Source organism: Pelophylax lessonae (genome assembly GCF_965119305.1).
Source record: "Pelophylax lessonae genome assembly, chromosome: 2".
NCBI lineage: Eukaryota > Metazoa > Chordata > Amphibia > Anura > Ranidae > Pelophylax > Pelophylax lessonae.
Genome location: NC_138769.1, coordinates 652205488 through 652231142, shown reverse-complemented (window position 1 = coordinate 652231142; position 25655 = coordinate 652205488).

The following is a 25655-nucleotide window of genomic DNA, read 5'->3' as shown; positions in this document are numbered from 1 at the left end:
GAAGAGGCATGACATGTCTCTTCTGAAATAAAGAGCCTGACTGCACACAGTTTGTGACACCATGACTTTATTGCTGCTTTAAACCCATGGGTTTAGTTCTGCCGTAAAATGTTGCTGTCACGGCTCTCACCATGGCATACAGACGGCCAGGCGTGGCCGCTGTTAACTACCTAACAGGGGATTTGAAACTGGGTACTTTGATGTTCTGTCCTGTTATCCTGCCTCTGAGCCACACTTCAGCTAATTGGAGCACCTTTCCTGCCAAGCCCTCGTGCACAGATTCACAGCCCAGGTGGCTTTCTTACCTGGTCACCTTGGACTGTGGAGGGAGAGGGAAGAGCGTACATCTCTGCGCTACAGACTCCAACCAAGGTAAGCTTTGACAGTTGCAATGATATCTAAACTGGATGGACTGATGTCTTTTTTCGACCTCACTAACTATGTAACTATACACATTATACCTGTTTCTGGAAGCCTTCAGAGTTTGCTGGGGAACATATCTAAACAAACAAGATCATGAAGCAATATAATGCACAACATGCTTTACCTTTATGCCTTGCATGATGTGCCTCTTGATGTATCTCCGATGAATTCAATGGAAACTGCATCAAGCAAAAACACAAAGGTGTCAACCCTGCCTTAAAAAGGTGTTCCAGTCCGGGGAAAAAAAAATTAAAAGTCAGCAGCTACAAATATTGTTATATATTAAACAGGCAAAAAATTTGGGGGAGCATACCCATGTATTTCTAAAGCTGCTGCAGCTATGAACCAAAAGACATGTATATTAAAAAAGAATAGCGCGCAAATGCAAAAGAAATAACTACCAAATCTGAAGACAATCCATAAATAAAAATGGGGGTTTGGTCCCACCATATGGCCATATCGTGCTCAAGCCCACTACTGCATCAAAGTACCCCATTATCAGTGGGTCCTACACTATCCATGAAAAAGAGATGACTCCAGCCTTTCTAACCCTTGGAGATAATACTCCTTGCTGGGAAGGATGTGCAAATGCACTACAGGGGACTCCTCCTATATCCACTTGATGGTGGACACATGTCTTTTGGTTCATAGCTGCAGCAGCTTTAGAAATACATGGGTATGCTCCCCCAAATTTTTTGCCTGTTTATTATGTATTCGGTCTGACCAGACTATCGAGGTTGAGCAACCCTCCCCACCCCCCCCACACACACCTGTACTCAATCAGTGTCCACCATCAAGTGGATATAGGAGGAGTCCCCTGTAGTGCATTTGCACATCCTTCCCAGCAAGGAGTATTATCTCCAAGGGTTAGAAAGGCTGGATTCATCTCTTTTTCATGGATAGTGTAGGACCCACTGATAATGGGGTACTTTGACGCAGTAGTGGGCTTGAGCACGATATGGCCATATGGTGGGACCAAACCCCCATTTTTATTTATGGATTGTCTTTAGATTTGGTAGTTATTTCTTTTGCATTTGCGCGCTATTCTTTTTTAATATACATGTCTTTTGGTTCATAGCTGCAGCAGCTTTAGAAATACATGGGTATGCTCCCCCAAATTTTTTGCCTGTTTATTATGTATTCGGTCTGACCAGACTATCGCGGTTGAGCAACCCTCCCCACCCCCCCACACACACCTATACTCAATCAGTGTCCACCATCAAGTGGATATAGGAGGAGTCCCCTGTAGTGCATTTGCACATCCTTCCCAGCAAGGAGTATTATCTCCAAGGGTTAGAAAGGCTGGATTCATCTCTTTTTCATGGATAGTGTAGGACCCACTGATAATGGGGTACTTTGACGCAGTAGTGGGCTTGAGCACGATATGGCCATATGGTGGGACCAAACCCCCATTTTTATTTATGGATTGTCTTCAGATTTGGTAGTTATTTCTTTTGCATTTGCGCGCTATTCTTTTTTAATATATTGTTATATATTATTATATTGTTTAAGCATTTTAATATAAAGACACCTACCTGTCTAGGGATCCAGCAATGTCAGCAACCCGAGCCGATTTTTCAATCGGCTTTTTCGAGTGCAGGTGCCAGCTCCTTCACTAACTGGCAGTGAAGCCTTTGCGGGTACCCCCACTAGCTAGCTGTCCCCCCCCCCCCGGCTGTCCCGGGAAACAACATACAGGTACGTCATTTCGCGGGACAGAGACGATCTGCTGCAGTATAAGTACAGCCGCTGGCAGGCAACTGGTTTAAGAAAAATTTGTTTCAATCCTCAAGGTACCAAGATAGAATGGGGTGGTGGGCCCCATCCAACCTGACAGAGTCAGAGCAATTTTGCCAAGAGGAATAGCCAGAACCAGATGTGCAAAACTGATAGAGACCTACTTAAAAATACATGCAGATATAATGGCAGTCAAAGGTGGTTCTTCAAAGTACCAGCTTACTTGTTGGTTGAACTAAATGGACTATGTGTCTTTTTTTCAACCAGACTAACTATGTAACTCATACTTAAAAGCGCTGAGTATGTTGTATACATCAAATGGTAAAAATGCCCATTAAATTAATTTTAATTCAAGGTGGTGACACTGCAAAATACTGAAAGGTCCAAGCAGGTGAATACTTATAAAACAAAATACTGTATGTATTTTTTTAACTATACTAAAGAAAAATAAATTAAAAGGAAAAAACTACTAATTCCAATGAAAAAACAAAAACTTTAATTTAACACACTCTTGATCAATAATTTTGAACACTAGTTATATTAATGATTTGTGAAAATCGAGCTAAGGTTGAGCTTTCAGCTACAGCAATTAGTCAGGTTTAATCTTTGCATCTTGGTTAAATATAAAAATGAATCCTTTCAGTTGTTATGGACAACAGCTTCACATCTGCAGCCTAAAAGTACTCAGCACTTGTCCACATTTCAGGTGTGTTTAGCTAGAAATGGTTTTAAATAATCCTTCCATTTATTATACAATTATACAAGTGCACTTTTTTTGTTCATTTGTATAACTTTGCAAAAGAAACATTACATTTTGTGTCAAGGAAAAAAAGTCATCAGACATTTTTCAATTTGACATTTTCCCTCTTATTAGAAGTCATAAAATATTAATGTTATCATCAGGCGGGCATGAAGCACTTATTGTGTTGGCAGACGACTTCTCTGGAGAACTATTACCTAAGGAAGTAAAATAGTAATTAAAGGACTGAAAACTACTTTAGCAGAAAATGAAGTCTTGCTGGAGAGTTACACAGCTGATTTGTGAAAACTTGAGCAAAAGAAATGGTTGCAGCCACTCAGTGCAACCATTAGACTTTTAGCTTTTATTATTTATCTTGTACTGAGAAAATAAAATGTGCCATGACCATGGCGTGATACGTACCATGTGGTATATGTATCACAAAGACCCTGATTCATGATGCTGCAATTGCAATAGCATTTAGGTCATGCAAATAGTTTTTGAAACATGCTAAAAGCAGAAATGTACTATTTACCTCCCCTCCAGCGATACAAAGTCCATGAGCTTCTTCACCAGTGCTGACATCTTTGTCTTGTCTTCTTCATCTTTGATCATCATATTTGGCCATTCTGGGATGATGTAACTTCAAGGCCTGCGCACAGGAGTTTAGTTCATCCCAACATTAAGGTATCCCAAGAAGGTACACTAAGCTACGCAAGCCCAACTCAGCATACAGTTTGGGAGCTGGCAGGTAGAAACCCCTTGTTGCAGAACTGTTTTCTTTGCCATAAAAAAATGACCTCCTAGCATCCTTTTTCAGGCAAAAGCCTTACTTTAACTATTATACAATAATACAAATTAAAGAGAAGCTCCAGCCCCCCCACCAACAAATAAAAAGTCAGCAGCTACAAATAATGTAGCTGCTGACTTTTAATATAGGACACTTACCTGTCCATTGATCCTGCGATGTTGGCACCCCAGACGATTTTTCAATGCCGCCACCATCCCGACTAAGGGAAGCTGGTAGTGAAGCCTTTCGGCTTCACAGCTGATTCCCTACTGCACATGCACAAAGCATACTGCACTTTCTGAATGGCCCAGCTGTGGTGGAAGGAGGAGGAGGGGACTGAACTTCTGGGGAACCTTGCCGTGGCAAGGTCTCTAGGAAGTGGGGATGGGTACTTGTCAAAAACAGGTCCCTGATCCCCTCTGAAAGGTGCCAAATGTGGCAAAGGAGGGGGGGAAGCAAACAAGTGCGCTTCCCCTTTTGGGTGAAGCTCAGTTTTAAGAAGCCACTTTAGCACCCTTAAAGTAATAGTGAACCCTCAGTTCTATGAAGGATTTTCAGCAGCTGATTTAATGGCTTAAGAAGGAAAGGAAATTGCTCGATTACACCATCAACACAAACAGTGTTGATGGGGGAACGCTTCCCACAGCGTTATTGTGTTCTGCTAGCAGGGGGGTTTTGGGGGTGACAATGGGAGCCAACTTGGCCAGCAAAACACAATAATTACTGCTAGTGGTATTGCTGCCAGCAGTAATTGCTTGTAAAAAATCCGACAGGCTGGTTGTACCCAAGTTGATCATTGGATTAGATGGACTTAGCCTGCCCATAGATGAATCGAAAACTCGGTCGATCCATGTATGGCCGGCTTTACTGAGTTTGTAACTTATTTATCTTTTTATATGTTTCAGTTTAAGCTGGTGCCATGCCTACTGCCCCTGGTTTCCAGTTTAAGAGTGGCTCCTTTCTCTTGCAGCATCTGATGGAGCCACCCTTGAGTAAAGGGGCTAGAGTTGAGTCTCCCTACACTGTGTGCATAAACAGAAACATACAGCCCTGTAGCCCTGTAGCCCTGTAGCCTAAGATGGCAAGGCATTTCCCTGATCCTCCCTCCTCCTCCCTCCCAGCTAACAGACTGACTGGAGAATGAGCTGTCTACTGTTAACTCTTTCCTTTGAGAGCAGAAGTTTAGGGAAACAGCACTGAATGAGCAGAAGCCAGAAGCACTGACAGTTGTAAACTGCAAGTGCTGGGGTAAAAATTTGAACAATAGTTTACTGTGGAATGGTAATTTTATTGAGGCACACTAAAAAAAAAAAAAAAAAATGCTGAGCATTTAATACCACTTAACCACAGCTGAAGCTTGATGAATCAGGGCTCCAAAGTAACCTTGAGAAATTGCAGGGGTACTCTTTGTTTGTACAATTATAATTTAATGTTAAAAGTGTAACTTTTCTTAACTGCTCTGTTTTGGTCTGTCAAATTCACCATTAACCCTCATTCACTCTAAGGGCGGTTCAGCTGAACTTACATGATTTCAAACCCGCATTTTAGTGTGAGTTCAGGGGCAATTTGACAGACGTCTGTGCGGGTTCATGCATAGATGTCTATTGAAATCGCCCCCAAAGTCACCAAAAGTAGTGCGGAAACTACTTTCGGGAATAAGCACGACGCCGCAAAGTCGGCATTGCACCAATTTGGATGGTACCATTGCCCGTCAATAGGTTTTGATTTAGCATGCGATTTGACATCTCATAGTGATTTGGTATATCTGTTCTGTGCAAAAAAAAAAACCTATTGGTCATGTCAGAAATTCTAAGCTGCTCTGAGCCCAGTTCTCACATTCTGTGTTATCTCAAGGTAAGAATAAAGCAAGCCATACGTGCAATTCTCTTTCCTTGAAACTCAGATTGAAAGAAAGAAAATTGCTCAATTATCCCATCAACACAGTCATTGTAGATGGAGGAATCCCACCCGCAGAGCTATTGTATTCTGACAGCGGGAGGTTTCCCAGCCTTCAGAATACAATGATCACTGTCAGCAGCTATAGCCGTTGGCAATGATCGCACAGAAAAACCTGACAGGCTGGTTGTCCTTAAGTTGATGCATCAATCAAATTCAGCGCAACCAGCCTGCTCATAGACGAATCGAAATTTGGCAAGTTCAGGCTGAATCGGACAATTTTCCATCCATCTTGGCCAGCTTTATTACCCCAGCTCTTATTTTGTGTCTACAGAATGATTCATCTTTAGTTTATGGGGATTTTTTATTTATTTTTATACATTCACCAGAAACACAAACGGTTTAACACAACAATCCCCTTTTCATCTCAATACCAATATTTTGTGGGGATGAGAGATTAGGGGGGTACAAAAAGTTTAGCAAGAGAAAACTGGGGCAGGGCTGACAACACTCAGTGCACATAAATACTTGTGTTGTCAGCCCACAACAAGACTAGCCGAGTGCTTTTCTGGCACATCAACCGGTGTTTTTCTGTATTTGCATGCAAGGGCTAAAACATAGGGAATATGCATGTATTGCAGAGATATACTGCATTACTGCATATTTAATTTTCATTCTTAATTAATTAAGAATTAATTCTTAATTTAATATTCATACCATACTTATACCATATTCTTGTTTGAAAATGTAGTAAATACTGAATACTATACATATGCGACATTAAATAAAAATGTAAAAGGTATGTGCAAAAAAGAGTGCACAATAAGAGGTATATTAGATTAGTATTTCTAAACCATTTTTCAGTCAAGGCACCCTTTAAAAATGATGGACAATTTTGAGGCACCCTCCAAAATTATGGATAGTGCTGAGGCACCCCATTCTAAAGTGTAGAAACTATTTTAATAGTTTTACATAATGCAGCAATATCTACATACATAGGAAACCAAACGTTAGCAATAGAGGTGATTTATTCTTCCAAAGCAAATACACCTTTGCAAATTGGTATTGACTAGTATTCCAATGTATGGAAATGACTAGTATTGTCTTCTCCCTCACTCAGCTATTGTGACCCCAACACTCATGGAAAGGGGCGGGGGGGCCCAAACAAGGATGATATGCAGGCGACTGACATCCTTCTTATCAACTGATGATGTTATTGGTCATTAGGATGCAGGCAGCTAGAAGGTTGTAATGGTGCACAATGAAAACCTGTAAAAACGATTCTATTAGTTTTACATAATGCAGCGCAGCAACATCCACACAAGTGGGATACCCAGCGTTAGAGGAGATTTATTCTTCTAAAGCAAATACACGTTTGAAAACTGGTACTGACTAGTATTCCAATGTTTCTCTTCTCCCTCAGTTTTTCTCCATCACTCAGCTAATGTGACCCCAGCGCTGATAGAGAGGGGGATACAAGGATGCTGTGCAGACAACTGACATCCTCCATATCAACTGGTAATGCCATTGGTGGTTGGGAGACCGGCAGCTAGAAGGTTGTAATGGTGCACAATGAAACCCTGGTAGCTTTGTGTAACTAAAAGGCAGGCTTCATCCACACCTTGGCTTGTATACATTTTTTGGGCAATTTTTAGGTATTTTGTCAAGGCACGCCTGAAGTAACCTCAAGGCACCCCAGGGTTCCTGGGCACCCTGGTTGAAAAAGACTGTTTTAAATAAAGAGGCATGCCATGGGGTAAACATCTTACACAATGAAATTGTATTTTTTTTTTAAAACACTCTTGTGGACTGAGCTCCGCTATAATTCTGAATGCTTATAGATCATCAGTCTCTAATAACAATAACAGAACCCTAATAAACAGAAGAGCTAAAACAAGGATGACCGGGCACCCAGGGGGTTATTGCCAAATATTTTTCTTAACCACTTTGACCTCCGGAAGATTTACCCCCCTTCATGACCAGGCTATTTTTTGTGATACCCCACTGCGTTACTTTAACTGACAGTTGCACGGTTATGCAACACTGTACCCAAACAATTATGCCCTTTTTTTACTACAACTAGAGCTTTCTTTGGGTGGTTTTTGACCACCTTTGCGCTTTTTAACTTTTGAGCTAAAAACAAAAAAAGAGTGACAATTCTGAAAAAAAAAAATAAATCCATTTTTACTTTCTGCTATAAGACATATCCAATAAAATAAAATAAAAAAAATCAAATTTAGACCAATATGTATTCTGGTACATATTTTTGGTAAAAAAAAAATATCCCAATAAGCGTATATTGATTGGTTTGCGCAAAAGTTATTGCGTCTACAAACTATGGAATATTTCTATTTTTCTTTACAAGCCATGGTGGCAAACTGACAATCAGTGACTTACTGTATAGTGGGACTGCAAAATTGTGGCGGATATTCCGACACAGACAGACGCTTTTGACGCTTTTTGGGAACCAGTGACACTAATACAGTGATCGGTGCTAAAAAAAATATGCACTGTCAATGTACCTTTGACACTGGCTAGGAAGGGGTTAATATCAGGAGCGATTGAAGGGTTAACTGTGTGCCTAGCTAATGTTTTTGTGTACTGCAGAAGGTGTTTTTCCTATTGGAAGACATTGATCTGTGTCCCTGCTTTCCAGAGACACAGGAACCATGCCTTCCCTCCTGACAGGACGGCGTTCTGTCTGTGTACAGAACAATCACCGGGTGCCGGCAGACATTGAGACCGCAGTACCAGCAGATTAGGTCCTGCTATGTATAATCACAGCGAAATGAAGAGCCAGCGGCGGACATTTGCGTATGCTACACGAAAGAGCCAGATCACGTTTATATATATATATACATACAGTATGTGTGTGATCCGGTGCAGAGGTGCTGCCCTGTAGCAGTAAAACTACTATAGGGCGGACTTTAAGTGGTTAATAAATTAGGGTACAACAGCCCAATCAAACTGTAACCCAATCTGTTCATACGTCAGTCACCGAGGGTAATGACATAACCCAGGTGTGTATTGGTCACACACTACTCATAATATAACAAAATCCCATTTTAATTTGTTTCAATAAAGCCTAAGCTTATGGAAAACAAAAAAATGACTACAAGGGCAGGGCCGGTGCTACCACTAGGCAAACTAGGCGGCCGCCTAGGGCGCAGTCATGGCCAGTGAGACCTTCCTCTCCTGTCACCTCTTCATCCCCGATGGATGTCACCTCTAGAGAGGGGGGCACTTTGTATATGAAGGGGTGGGTAGGGTTAAAGGGGGGCAGTGTGTATAAGAAGGGGGGTATAGGGTTAAAGAGGGGCAGTGTGTACAGGAAGGGGGTGTAGCAGAGTGTAGTGTTAAAAGGGGGGCATTATGTACAGGAAAGGGGGCAATGTGTACAGTTATTTTTATTTTTTGGGGGGGTTGTGCAAGTAGCTGGTCTTGCCTAGGGTGCAAAATAGTCTAGCTCCGTCCCTGTACAAGGGACTTTACTTACCTTCAGTGATATGCCTCTTGTCTTCCCAGGTCCTCCTTTTGCCAAAATCTTCCTTTTCTGTTGACACCCACCCCCCACCACCATAATCTTCCAGTGCGACAAGCGTTAATAGAATTACGGGGCTGTGACAAGCACTCATCAAGAGTGCCCAACTTTGGTCACCTTTTGAGATTCCATTCATAGAAGCCTTTACCATAGCTTCCATGAATGGAATAGGATCTATGAATGGAGGATGGGCAGATGATTAATAACCATTAAAACCATTCATAGATAATGTTCTATGGTTTAAAGAGTTGGACGAAAAGGATGGACATAGTAGGTCTCCCTTGATGGGTGCCTGTTACAATCCCTTACCAACCCCCCGCCATACTGGAAAATTATGGTGGGGGGGCATTGGAAGAGGACGATTTTGGCAAAAGGAGGACACAGCAGTACAAGGAACACATCTCAATAATGGTAAGTAATGTCCTTTGTGCTGGCTTTTCATTTTTAAAAGTTTGAGCAAACCTTAGCTTTAAAAAAGTTTCACAAACCCACCTATAGTTTAGCATACATGGGTGTTTTTTGGTTTGCTTTCCAACATGTGTTGGGAAATATTTTTAAAGGATCTGGAATGAAGTTTGAATAGGATCGTAGGAAGCAATGTTCACTTTCATTGTTACTTTTGCTACATATATATTTACAACTGTAACCAGGGCTATATTTTATCCCAGTCTGAACTGATAAAAACCAAATGCTTTCAAGCATAAATAATTGAGTGAAATTACTATTCAAATCAAACATAGCATTAAAAAGGAAAAACAGAGGCTATGATGTAACAAATAAGAACCAGAATTCTAAAAGAACAGCCTATGATGCCACTTGCCTGCCAACAGCATGCTATTCAGCATCAAACAGGTTTCAATTATCGTAAACGTTTCTTTAGAATGTTCTCTTTTCTTATTCAAATGCTAGACCCTCGTGCAGAAGTTCTTTCCTGCAGTGCCGCTCTGGACGTATCCACGGCTGGCCATTGAGATCTACAATGACTGAATAGGTCACATGGGCCCTCAGCCCCCTGTGGTCCTAATCCTACGGTTCACCAGGACAATGTTCCCTACCAGCAAAGGATTAGCTATTGTACTCTGTGGCCAAAACCTGGCCTGTGACCTCACCATCAGCTACAATCTTGGCTATATAATGTCTCCTGCCAATAGTCCGACATAGTGTCCTTTCCAGCTCCTCTGCTGCTAAAGAAAAAAACCTCTATACTCTTCCTAACCTTTCATTACTAGCAGTGCTATGTATTAATTGCTCGTGTAATAAAGTAGGTAATAAAACTCTGCAGGGTGTGTAATTATAGGAAGATAATTACAAGGCACAATATGGAGCACCAGTAATTAGTCCTTGACATACCTAAAGTGATTTAGTGAGAAAATTCTATGTATCGCAAGAGCTTGTTGTCAGTAAAGATACAGATAATTGAATCATTTAGTACATAAATGAACTCAAACAATTAAAATGCAAATCAACAGGTATATTTGAAAGCTTGGCTTTATTTATGACTTCATCGGAGTGAACAATACATTTTTTTTGTTGCAGTTAGTTCAATTTCCAAGTATTAGTCTCAGGATTATTGATATTATTATTCTTTACTTTAGTGAAAATAGAATGCAGAAGTGGAATATATGGGCCTTCCTTCTGCAAGCAAATCTATAGCCCAACATCTACCAAAGTGTTAGAGAGGAACTACACTGCATATGAGCAATACAAACCAACAACACTGTTTAACCACTTGAGCTCCAGAAGGTTTTACCCCCTTCCTGACCAGTCCATTTTTTGCGATACAGCACTGCATTACTTTACCCACTAAAGGACCGGACTTATTTCTAACACTTGTTTACAAGTTAAAATCATTTTCTTTTGCTAGAAAATTACTTAGAACCCCAAAACACACACACACACACACATATATATATATATCTATCTATATATATTTAACAAAGGCTCTGTAGAATAAAATGGTGGTCGTTGCAATATATTTTGTCATGTGTTATTTGCGCAGCAGTCTTTCAAATGCAATTTTTTGGGAAAAAATACATCTCAGTGCATTTAAAAAAAACTAAACAGTAAAGTTAGCCCAATTTTTTTCTATAATGTGAAAGATAATGTTACGCCGAGTAAATAGATACCCAACATGTCATGCTTCAAAATTGAGCACACTCGTGGAATGGTGACAAACTATGGTACTTAAAAATCTCCATAGGCGACATTTTAAAAATGTCTACAAGTTACCAGTTTAGAGTTACAGAGGAGAGCTATGAATAGAATTATTGCTCTCGCTCTAACGATCATGGCGATACCTCTCACATGTGTGGTTTGAACACCGTTTACATATGTGGGCGCGACTTGTGTATGCGTTCGCTTCTGCGTGCGAGCTAACAGGGATGGGGTGCTTTAAGTTTTTTTTCCCTATTTATTTTATCTTTTATTTTTTATTTTTACACTGTCCCTTTAAAAAATGTTTTTTTGATCACTTTTATTCCTATTACAAGGAATGTAAACATCCCTTGTAATAGAAATAAGCAGGATAGGACCTCTTTAATGTGAGATCTGGGGTCAAAAAGACCTCAGATCTCACATCTACACTAAAAAGCAAAAAAAAAAAGAAAAATAAAAATAAATTTTATTTTGATGATGAAAAACAATGGACCCTTTAAGGCCGTTGGGTGGAAGCGACGTATGACGTCGCTCTGGTTCTCCAAGGCCATAGAGTCGAGAGGGGGCCATCTTGCCCTCACTCGACTTCCTGCCTAGGAGGAGAAAAGACCAGATAGTTTTCCCTGCTACCGATGGCCCCATTAAGGGGTGAAAACGACCGTGAAGCGGCAGGAGGGGGGGGGGCACCTCTCCCGCCACCCATAAAGGTGATCTCGCTGCGAATCTCCTGCTGGGACCACCTTTATGTTAAAGCGGACCGCCCGCCGTTTAAAAAAAAAATTGAGGTTATGGCAGCTATCTGCTGCAATAACCCCAGTATTTAACGTCAAAGTACTGACGTAAAACTGCGGCGGGCAGTCCGTAAGTGGTTAACTGACAATTGCGCGGTCGTGCGACGCTGTACCCGAATAACATTTTTGTCCTTTTATTTTCCCACACATAGAGCTTTCTTTTGGTGATGTGTGTTTACCTCTGCAGTTTTTAATTTTTTGTGCTATAAACAAAAGCAACTACATTTTTTACTTTATGCTACTAACCACTTAAGCCTCGGGAGATTTTACACCTTCCTGACCAGGCCCTATTTTGCGATTCAGCACTGTGTGACTTTAACGGACAATTGCGCGGTTGTGCAACGCTGTACCTAAACGAATTTGACGTCCTTTTTTTCCCCACAAACAAAGCTTTCTTTTGGTGGTATTTGATCACCTGTGCGATTTTTTGATCCTGCTCTATAAACAAAAAAAGAGCGACAATTTTGCAAAAATAGCAAAATTTTTCACATTTTTTTTATATGAAATTCCCCAAAAAAATGTAAAAATCAAAATTTTTTAACATTTTTGGCCAATTTGTTTTCTGCTACATATGTTTGGTAAAAAAAATCACAATAAGCGTATTTTGATTGGTTTGCGCAAAAGTTATTGCGTTTACTAACTAAAGGAAAGATTTTTGTAATTTTTGTTGTTTTTTTTTTACGAGGATTGGCGGCGATCTGCGATTTTTTTGCGGGACTGCGACATTGCGGTGGACAGATCGGACCCTTGACTGACATTTTTGACACTTTTGGGGGGTACCAGTGACATTACTATAGTAATCAGTGCTATAAATATGCACTGTTACTGTAAAAATGACACTGGCAGGGAAGGGGATAACTTTATTGGGGAAGGAGGGGTTAAGTGTGTCCCTAGGGGTGTGTTTCTAACTGTGCAGGGATGTGGCTTTACATGTAACAGCACAGATCTACGGTTCTACATAGCAGGACCGTATGATCTGTGCTGTTACACAGGGAAGAATGACAGGCGGCTTTGTTTACATTAGCCGCCTGCCTTTCTCCCTTCACAGCGGACGATCGCGAGTGACCGGCGGACATCGGGTCCGCCAGTCACTCGCACGGAGGTGTCCGTGAACGAGCCGGGCGGGAGCGTGCCTCCGGCGGCGTGCGCTCGCCCCCTATTGGTTTACAGGCTAGTGACGTACCCATACGTACCTTTGCCTGGCCGGGGCTGACCGCCGCAGTATATGTACTTGCGGCGGTCGGCAACTGGTTAAACATGCCCAATAAAAAAATGTAAAATATCGCATTTCTTCATCAATTTAGGCCAATATGTATTCTAATACATATTTTAGTAAAACAAAAAATCCCAATAAGCGTATATTGATTGGCTTGCGCAAAAGTTATAGCATCTGCTAACTATGGGATATTTTTTATTTATGACGTTTTTTTTTACTAGTAATGCCAGCGATTAGCGACTTATAGCAGGACTGCAATATTGCGGCGAACAAATCGGACACCTTACTTTTTTTTGGGACCAGTGACACTAATACAGTGATCAGTGCTAAAAATATGCACTGTCACTGTACAAATGACACTGGCTGGGAAGGGGTTAACATCAGGGGGATCAAAGGGTTAACTGTGTGCCTAGGTCGTGCTTACCCAGTGTGGGGGAGGTGCATGGACTTGGGGAAGGCAGAGATCTCATTGCTTTTTTGGCCGTGGCCATCCTGAGTCAGGGCAGATGATTCATGTAGCATTTACTTCCTGCAATCCATCTTCCCTTAGTTCAGGCACGCAGGCAGGAGGGTGTGCTTAACTGAGAAAGCCCTTCCTCCCCTCCTGAACACTCCTGGGATGTATGACATAATTTGCCTAGGCCTGGAAACCAGGAAATAACTGAAGAAATACAAAATAATGTCTATGTCCAGTTTTTCGCTTTAATTAACTGTGTAAAATATTAGCAAAGAGTTATCTAGCCTCTATGCTGAACCTCTCTTGTCTCTGGTTGAGAGTAAAAAAGCAGATCATAGACAGCTGAAATCAGCAAAGTTTGAGAATGTTGATTGAAGTGGCGGTTAGAAGGTTGAGACCAACCATTTATCACTTATAGGGGTGATTACAATGGTCAGCTTTTATTCATTTATGTGAAACCTTTGTCCTAAAAGGAAAAAAAAACTGATTGCCGTAACTGCTTTTAAAGGGTTAAGTGGAGTTCAGTTTTAATTTGTTAGTCACTTATGTAAAGTTCATCTAAATCTACTAGCCTACTAGCCTATCTATCACTACCCTTTCAAGATAATTCTGCTGTCCAAGGGTGACTCTGTTGCTCCTCCATAGAGGGAGAAACCACCCTAGAGAGTCATTTACACTAGCAGTTATAGGGTGGTAAAACCATGGGGTTGAGTCACGTTTTTACCACCCCTCAGCCGCTCCCTTTTAGTTGGAAAGACAGCAGCTGGGGGTATACACATGTCATGGCTGTGATGTTTCTCGGCCATGGCAAGTATTATATCCCTTTACTACTTCGGCGGCATTACTGCCTACCAAATGGGCCCCATTTAAGTAAATGGGGCAGCGTTGCAACTGCCCTGCAATTGCACAGTTATGCCACAGTAGCTTAAGTGTTGAGGTGATACAATGCCTCCTTAACTCGTGCCCCGAACGACGTCACGTGTGACGAAACAAGTATGGAGGAGCAACGTGCTGATGTCATTGCAAGTTTCCGGAAGTGCGGGTGCTGTGTTTGCATCTGGTTGGTGAGGAATGCACTGTATAGCACCATGATGGCTTTTTGGAGGTAAGTGTGTTTTTAATCTTCAATAAATTCATCAGCAAGGTTTTACACTATTGAAACATTTCTTTTCATGTTCGTATGAGAAACTCTATAGAATGATGCTGAATTGAGAACCATTATATAGCCATCTTCCAGCGGGAACAACCTTTGGAACCATTCTGTGATGACCTAAGGCTGGGTTCAGTTTCAAGCTCTGTTGACGTCTCTTTAATTAGGGGATCATATACAGTTGGAAAGCGTGTACTCTTTCCATATGAGGTGATGGCTTCACGATTGGACATTTTACTTTATGGGTGATGGATGCTCATCGCATATATAAGAGTGTATGAACACATGAATAGAGGACTTTTCTTATGCATGTGGATGGTTTGTATTTGTAGTTACTGAAGGATATACACTCATTGGCCACTTTATTAGATACACCTGTTCAATTGCTTGGTAACACAAATTTCTAATCATCCAATTAAATGGCAGCAACTCAATGCATTTAGGCATCTAGACGTGGTTAAGACAATTTGCTGAAGTTCAAACCGAGCATCAGAATGGGGAAGAAAAGGAATTTAAGTGACTTTGAACGTGGCATGGCTATTGGTGCCAGACGGGCTGGTCTGAGTATTTCAAAAACGGGTAAACTACTGGGATTTTCACACACAACCATCTCTAGGGTTTACAGAGAATGGTTCGAAAAAGAGAAAATATCCAGTGAGCAGCAGTTGTGTGGACTAAAATTCCTTGTTCGCACAGGATTACCAAAATTGGAAAATAGAAGATTGGAAAAATGTTGGTCTGCTGAGTCTCGATTTCAGCTGCGACATTGAGATGGTAGGGTCAGAATATGGTGTTAACAACATGAAAGCATGGATCCATCCTGCCTTGTATGGATGGTTAAGGCTGGTGGTGGTGGTGTAATGGTGTGGGGGATATTTTCTTGGCACACTTTTGGCCCCTTAGTACCACCTGAGCATCGTTTAAGCACCACGGCCTACCTGAGTATTGTTGTTGACCATGTCCATCCATTTATGAATGCAGTGTACCCATTTTCTGATGCAGGATAATGCACCATGTCACAAAGCTCAAATCATCTCACCACTAGTTTCTTGAACATGACAAAGAAGTCACTGTACTCCAATGGCCTCCACAGCGACCAGATCTCCATCCAATAGAGCACCTTTGGGATGTGGTGGATCCGGAGATTCGCATCATGTATGTGCAGCCAACAAATCTGCAGCTGCATTATGCTTTCATGTCAATATGGATCAAAATCTCTGAGGAACATTTCCAACACCTTGTTAAATCAATGCCACAAAGAATTAATGGCAGTTCTGAAGGCAAAAGGGGGTCCAACCTGGTACTAGCAAGGTGTACCTAATATAGTGGCCAGTGAGCGTATGTTTCCTGCATATACACTGTATACTTCTTGGTTCATTTATTTTTGCAGCGCTACTCCTTATTTTGAAAATGCCTCCTCAATGCCCATCAAATGCTCTATAAAGAGTGACCTGAATGCAGATCACGCTGTGATACCGCAAGTATAAAAGAGGCATTAGACAGGAAGTGTGTTACTGGCTGGATTACCAGGTGAAAATAAAAGGAAAAAATGACTAAAAGAAAACGAATGCAGCCGTCACATTTAGGAATTTGTAAGCTGACATATATTAGGCTCCTTTCACACCGTCCGCTCCATCGATGGACTCCGTGCTGCCGAGCGGGGGATCGATCCGCAGATCCCCATTAAGCAGGCAGGGGACAGCTCCCTCACACTCTGTGTGCGGAGAGGGAGGTGTCAGAGCCCCGCTGCTCTCTATGGGGAATCGGATGAGAGCGGACCGCCTGTCTGCTCTCATCCGATCCCATCCGATCCCCTGGACGGATGGAAAATAGGGTTTCCATCCGTTCGGATTTCAAGGACAGGATCAGATACGGATGGCAGCGGGTGTCAGCGGAGATGTCTCCACTGACATCCGCTGCCCCATAGGGATGCATGAAGGATCCGATCAGATCCGCCTAAAAAACTGACAGGCGGATTTGATTGGATCGCCCGTGTGAAAGGACCCTTACATTTTTTTTTTCCCGTTATATACCGCTTTAAGCCCTCTGCAGCTTAAAATGTCAGCTAACTTGGAGCAACTATCAAAGTTACATGAGAATTTTATTTTATATTCAGTTTCAAGTATGAGCACTTTACATATAATTGTTTGAAATAATTTAAGTAGCTGTGTAAAATAAAGTATTTTTTTTTTTTTTTTTTTTTTTTAGGTTTCCTGCTTCTGCTTATTTATTCAGAATTGTTTGTTAGCAACGTAACCATGGAGACATTTATTTATCTGTGTAGTTTTATATTGACATAATGGATTTTTTGTATACTCCATAGTATATCAAAATCATGATTCCTGCACATTGAGAAAGGGAATTGTATTGCTGCTTGTAAAGCTTACGCCGGACTCAGCTGACACATCTTCCACTTGGTGTCAGTATAGATTTGTCCTAGCACTCTAGTCTATTGTATTGAATTCAGACACCTATCTCCTTAGAATGAGAAGCAGTTTTTTCCGTTTCCTACAATGTGTGCTAATTTCATATTTTTATTCACAAACATAAAAAAGAATACTGTTCTTCTTTCTATAGAGCCTTATGAACACAAAATGAACAGTAACCTTCAATGAAACAAAATGCATAACTAGTGGAGATATTTTTCTAGAGAGGGCTTATGTACAGAACCCATACAATCAATGTTCTAATGCATAGAATATTTGTATCCTTTTAAATATGAGTGAAATCAATACTTCATTTTGTCACAATGGAGTTTATACTGTATGTCCTTGGCACAAGTACACAGATTTATGAGCTGTTTTTTTTTAATAATATAAAACTGTGAAAAAAAATTTATATTTCCTTCTCTTGGTACGAATGTCAATTAAAGCTGGATGCACACTATGCAACTTTTGTTGTTAGATTTCCTTTAGATTTACCTTCAACTATGTAGCACAAGGACCTGCCTGACTGCATACAAATTGAAAGTGTTCAGATTTGACCTCATATTATATGTTTTTGGTAAATCTAAAGCTAAAAATCTAAAGACAATTGTATAGTGTGTATGGCCCATTAGTCACTTTTGCCTTTCACAAGCAAGTCACAAAACCTAAGACTTTCATACACAGACCGATAGTTTGATGTATGCACTTGTATATGATGTATATTGAGCAAGAAGATCACATTTTATATTAATTTACATGTTCACCCTTGACATAAAGGGGTCACTTCACTAAGAGGTAAATAACGGCTAATAAAATGCGGGAAATATTGCTTGCGGTAAATTAGTTGTGAAAGTGCAATTCACTTAGAATATTTCATTAAATGACGAATGTGGTCCTTGTTCACTTGTGCGATAATTACCATATTTTTTCATGCGGTAATCCTTAACCACTTAAAACGGTTGTATCCCCAAAAACACAAAACCTTGCAGGACAATGGCATAATGGGCTAGTATGCATTGCATACTAGCACATTATGAAATACTTACCTTAGAACGAAGCCCCGACGCGGTCACCCGGACACAGCTGACATGTTCCCTCGGCGTCTCTTCTCTTCAGCGGCTCTGGCGCTGTGAGTGGCCGGAGTCGCGATGACGTCACTCCCGCGCATGGTCGCGGGAGTTCACTTTCCATCTAGGAGCTCTGAAGGTCCGGCAAGATACGCCGGACCTTCAGAGCGCATGCACCGCTGGTGTCAGCGGCTGCTTGCAGGGCAAATATCTCCAAAACCGAGCCGGTTTAGGAGATATTAATTTTACCTACAGGTAAGCCTTAGTATAGGCTTACCTGTAGGTAAAAGTTAAAAAGCAGAGTATACTACCGCTTTAAGGACCGGAAGGTTTTGCCCTTTAATGACCAGGCCATTTTTTGCGATATGGCACTGCGTTAATTTATCGGACAATTACTTGGTCGTGCGACGCTGTACCCAAGTAAAATTGATGTCCTTTTTTCCCCTCAAATAGAGCTTTTGGTGGTGTTTGATCGCCTGTGCGATTTTTATTTTTTTTGCGCTTTAAACAAGAAAAGAGCGACGATTCTGAAAAAAACCCAATATTTTTTACTTTCTGCTATATAACATTCCCCCCCCAAAAAATTTAAAAATCAAATTTTTTTCATAATTTTAGGCCAATTTTTATTCTGCTACATATTTTTGGTAACCCCCCCAGTAAGCGTATTTTGATTGGTTTGCGCAAAGGTTATCGCGTCTACAAACTAGGGTAAATATTTATGTAATTTTTATTTATTTATTTATTTTACTAATAGCAGCGATCAGCGATTTTTAGCGGGACTGCGACATTGTGGCGAGCAGATCGGATACCTAACTGACATTTTTGACACTTTTGACCAATGACACTGAACTACAGTAATCAGTGCTGAAAAATGCACTGTTACTGTACTAATGACACTGGCAGGGAAGGGGTTAACCCAGGGGCGATAAAATGGGTTAAATGTGAGCCTAGGGGGTGTTTTCTAACTGTGAGAGGGATGAGCTTATGAAATTAATACAGAGATCTGTGTTCCTAAATAGGAGGAACACAGGAGCTCTGTATTGATTACTAAGAGAACAACTGCTTTCTCTTCACAGGGAGCGATCGCAGGTGCCTGGTGGCAATCATGGCCGCCGACCCCTTGGTGAGGCTTCCCTGCTGGCGAGTGGGCCCTTTCACGCACGCACCCCAAGGATCGCTCCCACTAACCGCCGTACAATTACGGCGATTCGCGGGAACCTGCGGACCTGCCGTCGTATATAGGCGGTGGCTGGTTGGCAAGTGGTTAATAAGCGGGAAATCCTTAATATGTGGTAATGCGGGAATCCTTGCAGCACTCTTCCGCCATGCCAACAACATCCCTGGCTACCATTTGGTAGGAAGCTTTGCCAATAAAATGGTGCATGGCGAGCAACTTCTTCCTACCTGGTATTGCATGACTCTGCTGGGTGGCGGTCTCCAGTACGAAGGCTCACATACAGCAGAAGGATCAGCTCCTTGGTCAGCCGGAACTTCCGAAGAGCTTCACCCTCTGTAAAATTGTCCAGAAGGGTCCTCTCCGCAAAATGTCGTGAAGTCAAAACAACAACCCTTCTCCTTCTTTTCAGGAGCTGGTTAAATTGCAATAAATTGCATTCAAAAACCTCCATCATTAGTAATGCTGCTAACCACACTCTCTCGCTCTCTATCAGGAAATATTGCACTGATTACCACCACCAAAGGGCTGGTGTTAAATATCGCAGGTTTCTAACTTCCTGTTCCAATTGTGAATTGGACTTAACAACTTACCGCATGTTTTGTGGCAATATTTACCAACAAATTTTTTTTAACCCACAATCTTTATTTTTTTTTATGAATTGGACTTAATTTATCGCAGGAGATAATTTATTCAAATGAGTGACGTGACTGCGTTATCACCCTTAAGTGGGCATTGTCATGCTTTTGAGAATACCCACTGAACATTTCCTGACCAGCAGTAAAGTATATCAGCCCTGTATAGTCTGTAATCCTGGAAACATGCTTGTTAGGTTTTGACATATGCCATGCACAATCTTTAGTAGTTTTTCAGAGAAGGAGGATGCACATGCTAGGGTCATGTGACAAGAAGCTAAAGTCCTAAATACAGGGAGTGAGAACTTGTTGAACTTCAATGGAGTAGATACAATCCACATTATAGATGAAAAGTGTTTAGCTGAGATGCCAAATTACATGGAAAATTCATAATTGGGTTTTACTCTTATATTTTAGGATTTCCATTTGATTCCTGTGTTTTCTTAACCATCTAAACAATGTGAAGAATATTCCCGTTTGATATAAGCTGTAGCCCATAAATATTGATAAATATCACTTTTCTAAAATAGGGAAAACTGTAACCAAAAATTTGCTACTATAATGCTTTCTAAGAGGTGGTTGCAACTGTGCCATTCTATATTTGATGGGACCCCTTAGAAAAACTGTTATGGAACCCCATTTATGTCTTATGTACTGTTCATCCCAAAGGCAATTCCTCCAGGGAAACAAAATGCTAATTGTTTTCATAGCAGTTGTAAAGTTTTGTGGTGTACAGAAAGTACTGTGATTTTCTTGGTAGCTCTGCCGTTCCCATTGTTTTATTTTGCTGCTGGGTGACTAAAAAATAAAAAAATGTATTTCTCCGCCGTGCACTCATAATTCAGCTTTTTAGCCCACTAGTATCTTATAACAAAAAAATACAGCAGTGAAAGTATTTCACATAAATCAAATTAAATTGAAATAGGCTTAAGCTTTTGTTTCCTTCTGTTTGGGGGATATTAAAATTGATAAAATATACATGTAACTATAACACCCTCCTAGGTAGGTGCTAGAGACAGAGTATAGTTCTTTCTGCTTACCAGAGAAATTGTCAGGTAAATTGAAATTGCTCTATGCCTACCAGGGCACAGGATCCATTAGTAAGGTCTGCTCATGGTGCTCAGGTGCAGCTTAACTTGTCTAAAATGTTTCACACTGGTCCAGTAGGGAGGCATATTGGACAGTGGGAGGAAACCTAACAAGTGAGGACACAGGCATTTATTACAGCCCTGGTAATTGACAGAGGAAAGTGCCTCAGTGCATGCTGGGTGATTGTATAAATGCCAAGGGCACATGTGCTTGGAGTTTTTCAGCTGGAGAGCGGGGTCCCGGAGGGAGTGGGTGGCTGCCCCTCTGTAGAAGTTGCCAAGTGGCCTCAGGTGGTCGACCTGAGGGCCTGAGAGTCAGATAGAAGCTGAACCCAGAGGTCCTACAGAGCTGACTGGAAGGGATTCACTGGAAAGGATCTAAATCTGCCAATAGTGAGTGCAGATCTGTGTCCTGAGAGGGCCATCCCTTCAGCTAGAAGAGTCAGTGAACGGGGTGTTAATAAAGGGGATGCTAGAGAGTGTCCTGGAAAACAAGTAGTTGCATCAAGTCCGCTGCTAGAGAGAGTAAGGACTTAATTATTCCATACAAGTGGCAGTATGGTTAAAGCAGGGTGTCTGCTTCCACAAATAACCTGGTATGACCAAGTGAGAGTTATCCTAATCTACTGTGAATAGTTCAGTTGGAGTATCCCACTATTAACTTCTCCCATCCAAGTTCCACGATAAATACAAACCCAAATCCCCTGGACTGTTTATTGAGTAACGAGCAAAAGGGAGAAAGGATGGATGTGTAAAACATCCCCTAGTGACTGTCTGCAGGTAATCAGAGGGAGACCCAAGAAGTCACCACGCTGCAAGCCCTATGGGGACAATGCTACATAACGTAATGTGATATGAATGTATATTCTTTTAGATGTATTAACCTTTTGCCACTTATGCACATATGTGTACCAACAAAAGGTTGGGCTTTAACACACACACATATGTCAATAGGCAGTCAAGGCAGAGGACACAAATATGCATCAATAGGTGGCTCACTGCACACTCTTAGCAGTCAAAGACAGCTCTAGGTACCCACTAACGATCAGTAGCCAGCGGGAATGGATCCCAATCATGTGACCACTGTGACAGCCAATCACAATGGTCACGTGATTGTACGTGATTGTACGTCATTGTACTGACCCTTTTAAAGGAACGCCAGGGCTGGGTAGGAAGGAGTTAAAGAATAATGGAGATATACCACAAAATACTTTCATCCTGAGATGAGATTTCCATGAAATGTGTTAAAAACAAAAATGGAATACAGAAAGTTGTTGATGTATACTTAAACAAATTATACTTTTATGCATAATTTGCAGTTGATATGTCCTGCAATGACATTTTTATATCTAACCTGCGGTTGATATGTTCATGTTTTTGGTCTTTTTAAAGAAACAATATCAAACATGTCTGTGGCTTTTTTTTTTTATTCAGCGATGATTTTTTTTTTGTATGATGTTAAATTGGACTGGTAGCAGGTTGGTAATAAGTCTTAGAAAAAGTTATCCTTCCACTCGAATTTTATTTCCACTTTTGCAGTCCAATTTCAGAAAGCCCAACAATATGTTTAATATGTGTTCCCATTCACAGGGCATACCTAAAAAAAGATATATAATTATGTAGCGCTACCTTTAACCACTTGAAAACCAGGCATTTTCTGGCACTTTTTGTTTCCATGTGAATTTTTTTTTTTTTTTGCTGGAAAATTAGTTAAAACCCCAAAACACTATATATATATATATATATATATATATATATATATATATATATATTTTTTTTTTTTTTAAAGCAGAGGCCCTAGAGAATAAATTGGTGGGTTTTGCACTTTTTTATGTCACGCGGTATTTGCGCACTGGTTTTTCAAATGCAGTGTTTGGGAAAAAAAGTGCACTTTTTTACATTTTTTTAGAAAAAACACAATACATAAGCCATTTCTTTTGTAAAATATAAAAGATGATGTACCGCTAAGTAAATAGGTGCCAAACATGCCACTCTCTAAAATTGCACACGCCCGCACAACGTTGACAAGCGATGTAAATTTTACTATCCATATGGGATGCTCTAAAAGCCTTTACAGCTTACCACTTTAAATGTACAGAGGAGGTCTAGTACTAAAATTACTGCCCATGATCTGATGTTCGCGGTGATATCTCACATGTGTGGGACGATCGTGGTTTGACTGACGCACGCGCTCGCCTTTGTGCGCTAGCACGTGTGGACAGGGACACTTTAAAATTGTTTTTAATTATTCATTTATTTTATTTTTTTTATTTTTACACTACTGCTTTACATTTTTTTTTTTGTTATCACTTTTTTTGTTTATCACTTTTAATGTAAACATCCTTGTGACAGCAATAGGCACGTGACAGGTACTCTTTACACTACTGCTTTACATTTTTTTTTTTGTTATCACTTTTATTGCTGTCACAAGAAATGTAAACATCCTTGTGACAGCAATAGGCACGTGACAGGTACTCTTTACAGAGGGATCTGGGGTCTATAAGACCCCAAATCCCTCCTTTGCACTTGAAAGCATTCAAAATGACAAGATGACGTCACACGTTGGTTGACGAAACCGGTCGAGTCCTCGCATTACACCCACGTCACTTCCGGTTCCTTTGAACGCAGCCGGAACGCAAACCGACTTGCGACGCTGTGGAAAGCTGTTCCTTGTACTACCTGATGTAAGTGGCTCCATTTCTTTTTATTAAACTGGCAATACGTACTATACCATGAAGTCCTTCTGTTTTTGTATGATCGGTCGGATTGCGGCTTGAGGTGAGGTATTGGAGGAAGAGTCTACCAGTCCTTATAAGCGGACAGTTTTTTGGATTAGCATACGAGCTGGGGCCGGCATTCCATCCATATTGGGATCCTGCATACAGCATACCACTTACCAATGCTAGACCCTAAGGGGCCATCCAGTAAGTGTGTAGAGCATCTGGTGGTGGATTTCCTTTTCCTCCTTTCCATCTCGGCATAAAGAAGCACTCCTTTTTGAGCACTAAGCACTTTATAATCACCAAATTGTTTGCTGCATATATTGCACTTGCATTTTGCACACTAGGACTATAATTTTATGTCATATATGGAATTTTATTAATCATATATAGACTCTTTGTGCACTGTCACTTTATTTGAATGTGTTATTCATTAATATTTGCACTGTCATATTAATATATGCATAGATTTGATTATTAGTCACTGATATTTGAGAACGGTTTGAGCGCTGTCTCCCTTTTTGTTTAATCATTACATCATTATTGTTATTTCAATACTAACCCATCTGTGAGAAGTGTGCAAGAAAGAAAGGTCGCCATATTAAAAACCAGGAAATTCCACTTTCGCCATCCCAATGTTGCCTCCAACTTGAGGTCAAGATGCCGCAGCACATTTGCTGAGGAAACCAAGGTGGATGGAGAGAAGTATCTCCTCCGGGGTGGATTTACTAAAAGCACACAAACTGTGCACCTTGCAAAGTGCAGTTGCACTCTGCAAGCGCAATTGCTCCAGAGCTTAGTAAATGGGGCAAAGCTTTACTTTGCAAAGAATACCCAATCACATGCAATGAAAATTTAAAAAAAAATGATTTTTGCTTGGACATGATTGGATAATGGAAGTCAGCAGAGCTCTCCCTCATTTACTAAGCTCTGGAGCAAATGCACTTGCAGATGGCAACTTTGCAAAGTGCCCAGCCCATTTGCTTTTAGTAAATCAACCCCTATGTTTGTTCAAGAAATGCTACCAATATTAAGAAGAAAGATATGTCTATACAGGTGCCCAAATTAGAACATATGTGCAATAAAGGTATGTCCTATCTAGTGTAAAATCTAAGCTGGAAAAGGATCTTACATATCAAGATGACTCAAGGAAGTACAAATATCCGCCAATGAAAAACCCCTTTGAAATCTGAGGCAATGTCATACAGGGAGAGCTTCCACAAGTGAGGTTAGGGACTACACTCTAAATAATATATTTAGCATGGCCTGTCACTTTTCCTGTCCCTAAAACCCATTTCTCTTTAACAGAATTCCATCGCTATATTTTCTTGTTCCGAATCCAGATGTATCTTTCCTAGCAGGATGGTGCTGCATTTAAAAAATATTTCTTACCTTTTATATGTTTCTCAGGAGGAGGTGTCATGGCGGACTGTAAGATTATTTTTTTTTTTTGAACAATGTTAGAGTGAGCCTGTCCCAAGTCTGTCCTCATTAACCACTTTAAGCCCGGAAGGATTTGCCCCTTTCCTGATCAGGCCCTATTTTGCGATTCGGCACTGCATTACTGTAACGGACAATTGCGCAGTCGTGCGACGCTGTGCCCAAATAAAATTCAAATCCTTTTTTTTTCCACAAGTAGAGCTTTCTTTTG